The sequence below is a fragment of the Balaenoptera physalus genome (genome assembly GCF_965194825.1).
Source record: "Balaenoptera physalus genome assembly, chromosome: 7".
Taxonomy (NCBI): domain Eukaryota; kingdom Metazoa; phylum Chordata; class Mammalia; order Artiodactyla; family Balaenopteridae; genus Balaenoptera; species Balaenoptera physalus.
The window spans coordinates 23,815,819-23,825,021 of record NC_138886.1 but is presented as its reverse complement, the minus strand read 5'-3'; positions in this window follow the sequence as shown (position 1 = coordinate 23,825,021).

Genomic DNA, 9,203 nt, shown 5'->3' with positions numbered 1-9,203 from the left:
GAGCTTTCTCTAGTTGCGGCACGCGGGGGCCACTCTTCATCGCGGTGCGCGGGCCTCTCATTGTCGCAGCCTCTCTTGTTGCGGAGCACAAGCTCCAGACGCGCAGGCTCAGTAGTTGTGGCTCACGGGCCTAGTTGCTCCGCGGCATGTGGTATCTTCCCGGACCAGGGCTTGAACCCGTGTCCCCTGCATTAGCAGGCAGATTCTCAACCACTGCGCCACCAGGGAAGCCCCAGTGTTTTATAGTTTTCTGAGTACAAGTCTTTTGCCTCCTTAGGCAGGTTTATTCCTAGGTATTTTATTCTTTTTATTGCAGTGGTAAATGGGATTGGTTCCTTAATTTCTCTTTCTGATTTTTCGTTGTTAGTGTATAGGAATGCCAGAAATTTCTGTGCATTAATTTTGTATCCTGCAGCCTTACCAAATTCATTGATTAATTCTAGTAGTTTTCTGGTGGCATCTTTAGGATTTTCTATGTATAGTATCATGTCATCTGCAAACAGTGACAGCTTTACTTCTTCTTTTCCAATTTGTATTCCTTTTATTTCTTTTCTTCTCTGATTGCCGTGGCTAGGACTTCCAAAACTATGTTGAATAAGAGTGGTGAGAGTGGACGTCCTTGTCTTGTTCCTGATCTTAGTGGAAATGCTTTCAGTTTTTCACCATTGAGTGTGATGCTTGCTGTGGGTTTGTTGCATATGGCCTTTATTATGTTGAGATAGGTTCCCTCTATTCCCATTTTCTGGAGAGTTTTTATCATAAGTGGGTGTTGAATTTTGTCAAAAGCTTTTTCTGCACCCATTGAGATGATTATATGGTTTTTTTCTTAATTTGTTAATATGGTGTATCACATTGATTGATTTGCATATATTGAAGAATCCTTGCATCCCTGGGATAAATCCCACTTGATCATGGTGTATGATCCTTTTAATATGTTGTTGGATTCTGTTTGCTAGTATTTTGTTCAGGATTTTTGCATCTATGTTCATCAGTGATATTGGTCTATAATTTTCTTTTTTTGTGGTATCTTTGGTTTTGGTATCAGGGTGATGGTGGCTTCGTAGAATGAATTTGGGAGTGTTCCTCCCTCTGCAAGTTTTTGGAAGAGTTTGAGAAGGATCGGTGTTAGCTCTTCTCTAAATGTTTGATAGAATTCGCCTGTGCATCCATCTGGTCCTGGACTTTTGTTTGTTGGAAGATTTAAATTACAGTTTCAATTTCATTACTTGTGATAGGTCTGTTTATATTTTCTAATTCTTCCTGGTTCAGTCTTGGGAAGTTGTACCATTCCAAGAATTTATCCATTTCTTCATGGTTGTCCATTTTATTGGCATATAGTTGTTTGTAGTAGTCTCTTATAATCCTTTGTATTTCTGCAGTGTCAGTTGTGATTTCTCCTTTTTCATTTCTAATTTTATTGATTTGTGTCCTCTCCCTTTTCTTCTTGATGAGTCTGGCTAAGTGTTTATCAATTTTGTTTATCTTCTCAAAGAACTAGCTTTTAGTTTTATTGTTCTTTGCTATTGTTTGCTTCATTTCTTTTTCATTTATTTCTGATGTGATCTTTATGATTTCTTTCCTTCTACTAACTTTGGGTTTTGTTTGTTCTTCTTTCTCTAGTTGCTTTAGGTGTAGGGTTAGATTGTTTATTTGAGATCTTTCTTGTTTCTTGAGGTGAGATTGAATTGCTATAAAATTCCCTCTTAGAGCTGCTTTTCCTGTGTCCCATAGGTTTTGGGTCATCGTGATTTTATTGTCATTTGTTTCTATATATTTTTTGATTTCTTCTTTGATTTCTTCAGTGATCTCTTGGTTATTTAGTAGTGCACTGTTTAGGCTCCATGTATTTGTGTTTTTTACAGTTTTTTTCCTGTAATTGATCTCCAGTCTCATAGTGTTGTGGTCAGAAAAGATGCTTGATACAATTTCAATTTTCTTAAATTTTCTGAGGCTTGATTTGTGACCCAAGATGTGATCTATCCTGAAGAATGTTCCGTGTGCACTTGAGAAGAAAGTGTATTCTGCCACTTTCAGGTGGAATGTTCTATAAATATCTATTAAATCTATCTGGTCTATTGTGCCATTTAAAGCTTGTGTTTCCGTATTTATTTTCTGTTTGGATGATCCGTCCATTGGTGTAAGTAGGGTGTTAAGTCCCCTACTGTTATTGTGTTACTGTTGATTTCCCCTTTCATGGCTGTTTGCATTTGCCTTATGTATTGAGGTGCTCCTATGTTGGGTGCATAAACATTTATAATTGTTATATCTTCTTCTTGGATTGATCCCTTGATCATTATGTAGTGTCCTTCCTTATGTCTTATAACAGTCTTTATTTTAAAGTGTATTGTATCTGATACGAGTATTTCTACTCCAGCTTTCTTTTTTTTATAAATTTATTTATTTTATTTATTTTATTATTTTTGGCTGCATTGGGTCTTTGTTGCTGCGCGCAGGCTTTCTCTAGTTGTGGCGAGCAGGGGCTACTCTTCGTTGAGGTGTGCGGACTTCTCATTGCAGTGGCCTCTCTTGTTGTGGAGCACGGGCTCTAGGCACATGGGCTTCAGTAGTTGTAGCACGTGGGCCCAGTAGTTGTGGCTCGTGGGCTCTAGAGCACAGGCTCAGTAGTTGTGGCACACGGGCTTAGTTGCTCCATGGCATGTGGGGTCTTTGTGGACCAGGGCACAAACCTGTGTCCCCTGCATTGGCAGGTGGATTCTTAACCATTGCGCCACCAGGGAAGCCCTCCAGCTTTGTTTTGATTTCCATTGGCATGGAATATCTTTTTCCATCCCTTCACTTACAGTCTGTATGTGTCCCTAGGTCTGAAGTGGGTCTCTTGTAAACAGCACATATATGAGTCTTGTTTTTGTATCCATTCAGCCAGTCTGTGTCTTTTGGTTGGGGCGTTTAATCCATTTACAGCCAAGGTTATTATCTATATGTATGTTTCTACTACCATTTTCTTAATTGTTTTGGGTTTGTTTTTGTGGGTCTTTTTCTTCTGTTGTGTTTCCCACCTAGAGAAGTTTCTTTAGCATTTGTTGTAAAGCTGGTTTGGTGGTGCTGAATTCTGTTAGCTTTTGCTTGTCTGTAAAGCTTTTGATTTCTCCATCGAATCTGAATGAAATCCTTGCTGGGTAGACTAATCTTGGTTGTACATTTTTCTCTTTATCACTTTAAGTATATCCTGCCACTCCCTTCTGGCCTGCAGAGTTTCTGCTGTAAAATCAGCTGATAACCTTATGGGGATTCCTTTGTATGTTATTTTTGTTTTTCCCTTGCTGCTTTTAATATTTTTTCTTTGAATTTAATTTTTGTTAGTTTGATTAATATGTGTCTTGGTGTGTTTCTCCTAGGGTTTATCTTGTATGGGACTCTCTGTGCTTCCTGGACTTGGGTGACTATTTCCTTTCCCATGTTAAGGAAGTTTTCCACTATAAACTCTTCAAATATTTTCTCAGACCCTTTCTTTTTCTCTTCTTCTTCTGGGACCCCTATAATTCGAATGTTGGTGCGTTTAGTGTTGTCCCAGAGGTCTCTGGGATTGTCTTCAATTCTTTTCATTCTTTTTCCTTTATTCTGCTCCTTGGCAGTTATTTCCACCATTTTGTCTTCCAGCTCACTTATTCGTTCTTCTGCCTCAGTTATTCTGTTATTGATTCCTTCTAGTGTATTTTTCATTTCAGTTATTGTGTTGTTCATCTCTGTTTGTTTGTTCTTTAGTTCTTGTAGATCTTTATTAACCATTTCTTGTATCTTCTCAATCCGTGCTTCCATTCTATTTCCGAGATTCTGGATCATCTCTACTGTCATTACTATGAATTCTTTTTCAGGTAGATTGCCTATTTCCTCTTTGTTTATTTGGTGTCGTGGGTTTTTACCTTGCTTCTTCATCTGTGACATATTTTTTTGCCGTCTCATTTTTTTTTTTTTTTTTTTTTTATGAGTGGGATTGTGTTCCTGTCTTACTGGTTGTTTGGCCTGAGGCTTCCAATGCTGGAGTTTGTAGATGAGGACCTCCAGGAGATCTCACTCCGATGAATATTCCCTGGGCTCTGAGGTTTTCTGTCAGTCCAGTGGTTCGGACTCAGAGCTCCAACCGCAGGAGCTTCAGCCTGACCCCCGGCTCATGGACCAAGATTCAGCAAGCCAAGCAGGAGGGGCAAAAAAAGAGAAAAGAATGACAGTAACAAAGTAAAAAATAAAATTAGACTAGGAAACTAATGGATATGTTAGAAAGAATATAAAAATAAAAATATAGATGCAACAATAACTGGAAGGTAAAACAGAACCACAACAGTAAAAAAGAGGAGGAGAAAAAAAATAAATAAAGAAAGAAAAAGGTGGAAAAGGCCTTGACTGTGGAGGGTGGGGCCTAAGCAGGGGTGGGGTTTGGGTTGTGGGTGGGGCCTATGCTTAGGACCCTCAGGGCTGGAAAAGGCCCTGGGGGGTGTGGGGTGTGGAGCTTAGGTTAAATGGAACAGAAGAGGCCCAGGTATGCCTCCCACCTCTGGTCTCAAAGCTGGGGGAACCCACCTGGGAGCCCAGCAGGCTTCCTGGGCCAGAGTGGTCAAGGCCAATGCTCTCCGCTCCTCTCCTACTCCTCCGGTCCTGGAGGTCCCCTCCTGCCTGCCTCTCCAACTCTCCCCTGGCCTCCCTCCTATGCCTGCAGGACCAGTGTGGTCCCCGGGGTGGGGGTCGGGGGGGCTTGGAGGGCAGGGAACCCAGCCTGGGAGCCCAGTAGGCTTCCTGGGCTGAAGTGGTCAGGGCCAATGCTCTCCGTTCCTCTCCTACTCCTCCGGTCCTGGAGGTCCCCTCCTGCCTGCCTCTCCTGCTCTCCCCTGGCCTCCCTCCTATGCCTGCAGGACCAGTGTGGTCCCCGGGGTGGGGGTGGGGGGATTGGAGGGCGGGGAACCCAGCCTGGGAGCCCAGTAGGCTTCCTGGGCCGGAGTGGTCAGGGCCAATGCTCTCTGCCCCTCTCCTACTCCTCCGGTCCTGGAGGTCCCCTCCTGCCTGCCTCTCCTGCTGTCCCCTGGCCTCCCTCCTATGCCTGCAGGACTGGTATGGTCCCTGGGGTGGGGGTGGGGGGGGCTTGGAGCACGGAGGACCCGGCCTGGGAGCCCAGTAGGCTTCCCAGGCCGAGTGGGCAGCGCAAACCCCCTCCACTCCTTGTCCTGCTCCTCCCATCTCGGAAGCCCCCTCCCGCCTGCCTCTCCTGTTCTCTCCCAGCCTCCCACCTATGCCCCCAGGACCAACGCGACCTGGAGGGGGCCAGCCGAGAGCTGGGTAGACTTCCCGGCCGATTGGGCGGGGGAAATGCTGGGCGCGCTCCCCCCTGATCTGAGCCCCCAAGGGTCCCTCCAGGTGTGGGAACCCCTCCGCCCTCTCAGCCACCCCTCAGGGGAGCCGGTACTGTCCGGCCTCCACTTCTCCTCCCCCCTCTGTCCCCCCACATCCTACCAGTTTGCTTGGGGGTCCCTCCCGTCTCCTTGGGCGTAGAGGTCCCCCACCAGCATCCAGCAGGTGCCCTAGTTGTGGGGAGATGTGAACTCCGCATCTCCCCACACTGCTATCTTGAAAAAAAATTTGAACAGAGGAATGGATAAATAAAAAGGGTAATACATTTAATGGCATACTCGACAGTTAAAAGAGTGGGTGAGACCTGTTTGAATCTGGGTGAAGCTCAAAAATACATGATTTTGTGAAAATAAAACATTGCAAAATGACATGCACAGCGTGATATTTATCTACATGTAAAAATAATAAACAATCTATAGATTTTCAGTGGATATAGTCATATGTAAAATTGCATATTAAGGATATTATACCAATCTTATAGTTGTGGTTACTTTGGTGCCAGGGAGGTGGTGGGTGTGTTGAAGGAATGGGGATTAGTGGATGATGGAGGAGGGCTTCAGCTTGATCTATAACAGCCGTTCAACAGTGTGGTCCGAGGATCTGTAAAAATCCCCATGACCCCTTCAGGAGTTCTTCGGAGTCAAACTATTTTCATAATAGCATGAAGATGCCATTTGCCTGTTTCATGGTCTTGACATTTGCACTGCTGGTGCAAAACCAGTGGTGTATAGAACTACGGGGTCCTTAGCAGGAATCAGAGAGTCATCATTATATCCCGGGCTGCCACTCATTTGAAGTGAAAAAATAAACCTGCCAGTTTCACTCAAGAATGACCCGAGGAAGTGGTAAAAAATTACTAATTTTATTAGATCTTGGCCTCTGTGTTCTTTTAAAAAATATTCTAAGTGCTGAAGTATATATGAAGTACCTTTGCTGCATTCGCGATATGATGGTTGTCTTGAGTAAAAGCACTTGTGTGTTTGAGTTGAGAGTGCAATTAATCGATTATTTTTTACGGAACACCATTTTTATTTGCAAGAATGACTGACAGACAAACTGTGGCTATTCAGACTAGGGTATTTGGCAGATATTTTCCTGAAAATGAACAAAATGAGCCTGTTACTTCAAGGAAAACAAGTGACAGTTATTTGTTTCCCATGACAAAAGTACAAGTTTTCAAGCAAAAATTAGAATTTTGGAAAACTTGTTTCTGCCACCATGAGCTTGACAGCTTCTCGACACTTAAAAAGTTTTCTGATGAGACTGGTAGTCAGCAAACAGGATTTAAAAATTTTTTAAATTTTATGTTGGGGTATAGTTGATTTTCAATGTTGTGTTAGTTTCAGTTGTACAGCAAAGTGATTCAGTTATACATATACATATATCTATTCTTTTTCAGATTGTTTTCTCATATAGGTTATTGCAGAATATTGAGTAGAGTCCCCTGTGCTATACAGTAAGTCCTTGTTGATTATCTATTTTATATATAGTAGTGTATATATGTTAATAGCAACCTCCTAATTTATCCCTCCTCCCACCCCACCATTCCCCTTTGGTAACCATAAGTTTGTTTTCTCTGTCTGTAAATCTGTTTCTGATTTGCAAATAAGTTCATTTGTATCTTTTTTTTTTTTTTTTTAGATTCTACATATAAGTGATATATGATATTTGTCTTTCTGACTTATTTCACTTAGTATGATAAGCTCTAGGTCCATTCATGTTGCTGCAGATGACATTATTTCATTTTTTTATGGTTGAGTAATATTCCTTTGTATATGTACCACATCTTCTTTATCCATTCATCTGTCAATAGACACTTAGGTTGCTTCCATGTCTTGGCTATTGTAAATAGTGCTGCAGTGAACGTTGGGGTGCATGTATCTTTTCAAATTATGGAACAAACAGGATTGTATGATATTGTGTAATAAAACAAACCAAACTTTGGAAGATCTGCATAAGCCAGTGAACCAATATTTTGCAAAAGACCAATGCATTTTGTTACAAAATCATTTTATTCGTTTTTCTGCATTTTCAACTCTAAAGAAACTATTTGCTATAAGGTGTTTATCTTAAAATAAACCTAGATTACTAGAACTAAAGTTATTTAGGCAGTGGGGCAGCAATTCACAACATATATAGCTTATAGCCCCAAAGAACTTGTACTTACCTTTCTCTCCCAATTATGTTATACTTCATCTTCCTTTTCCCCCAGCTTTCTCCTTTCCCATTTCCCTCTTTTTTCCCCATGCCCCCAAGTCAAAATGACAAATGAAGCCAAGAGTTGTTGATGTTGCCCGTGTGGGTGTGTGTGTTCGTGATGGATTGGAGGGTATCAAATAATTGCTGTTTTTGTTTATTTTCCATATGTTGCCATTAATACAGTCCCTTTCCTCTGTCTTGCTATTAAGAGAGAAACTTGGAAGTCAGAGAAAAGAAATTTGAGCGTGGATCCTTTGTCCCAAATGTCTTAGTTAGAGGCATTTGGAGGTAATATGTGGAGATCTTTTGAAATAAGGAAGAGAAGAGGCAAATATATCTCTAGAGTAATAAGACCAAGGTTATTGTTTCTCAAGGAGTGGGGCCAGCATCAAAGTAGCGGGAGAACATACATCCTTCATACTGCCTGGCTGGGAGTCCTGAGAAGGATAATGAATTCTTGTGGTCCCAAGTCATGTTAGTTAGCCTTCTGGTATTTTACAGAGAAACTGGTCGCAGCATGGCAGGTGTAATCGAAGCATCCATGATCCCCTGCCTCCTCCTAACTCAGAACTGAAGCCCACCGCCTCTCCCCCCACGAGGGGAGTCAGCAGAAGCATGAACTTGAGTTCATCCCCGTGAGCTTATCGTGATTGTCATTTGGGCCCAAGCACGACAAAATCAACCTTCTGGGCAGGACCCATGTCTGAAGCAGCATCTCCAGCCAGTTCTCAGGGACCTATTTTGTCGCCCTTGTGGTGTTAATATCTGCCACAATTGATGTCTGTTGAACACTTACTGTGCACCTGAGTGCGAATCATTTTATTTATTTCTACAACATTGCTCTGAGATTATCGTCCTGTGGCCAGGGATTGGCTGGCTTCCTGCTGTTGGGGACACAGCTAAACTCGATTTCCCAAACTCCTTGGCAGTTAAGCCTGGTGGTAGGACTGAGTTTTGGTCAAAGACTTGCTATTGAAGTTCTCGTGTGTTACTTCCCGGCCTGGCCTACATACCACCCCACATCTCTGACCCTCCGTGTTCTTTTCTCCTCTATCTTGTGAAGACAAGCACGGTGATGTTGGGATATAAACTGGAAGGAGTCTGGCTTTGGAATCACATCTTGGAGGGCAACCACTGCTTGGTAACACCCGGTTTGGACTTCAAGAGAGCAAAAATAAACTCTTATTGTGTTAAGCCAGTGAGATTTTTGGGGGTTTACATACAGCAGCTTGTGTTCCTCACAGTAATACTCACCCCCATTTTAGACGTGAAAAAACGGAGCCTTGGAACATTCTCTTTGTCCACAGTCTCACAACTAGCAAGCAGATCTGTGTAAGCTTGAATTATGTGTGTTTATTTCTTTGGGAGTGAAGTGGCAAGAATCTCAGTCAGGTAGTAGTTGGCAGTATGTATGTGTGTGGGGGAGGGTAGGGTACAGTTCCACCAGTGTTTTGGGCTGTGTGATTCCCAAGATCCCTCTTGATCTCAGGCAAGAATGAGAAATGTGAGTTTCAGGGCCATCCTGTTCACTAGTCAAGGGATTGAGGGCTCCACCATGTACTTCTGCTCCTAAGCATTGCTGAGCAAGAAGCAGTGACCCCCCAAAGCGACTGAAACTTCACCCCCGGTGTGGCTGCTGCCATGTG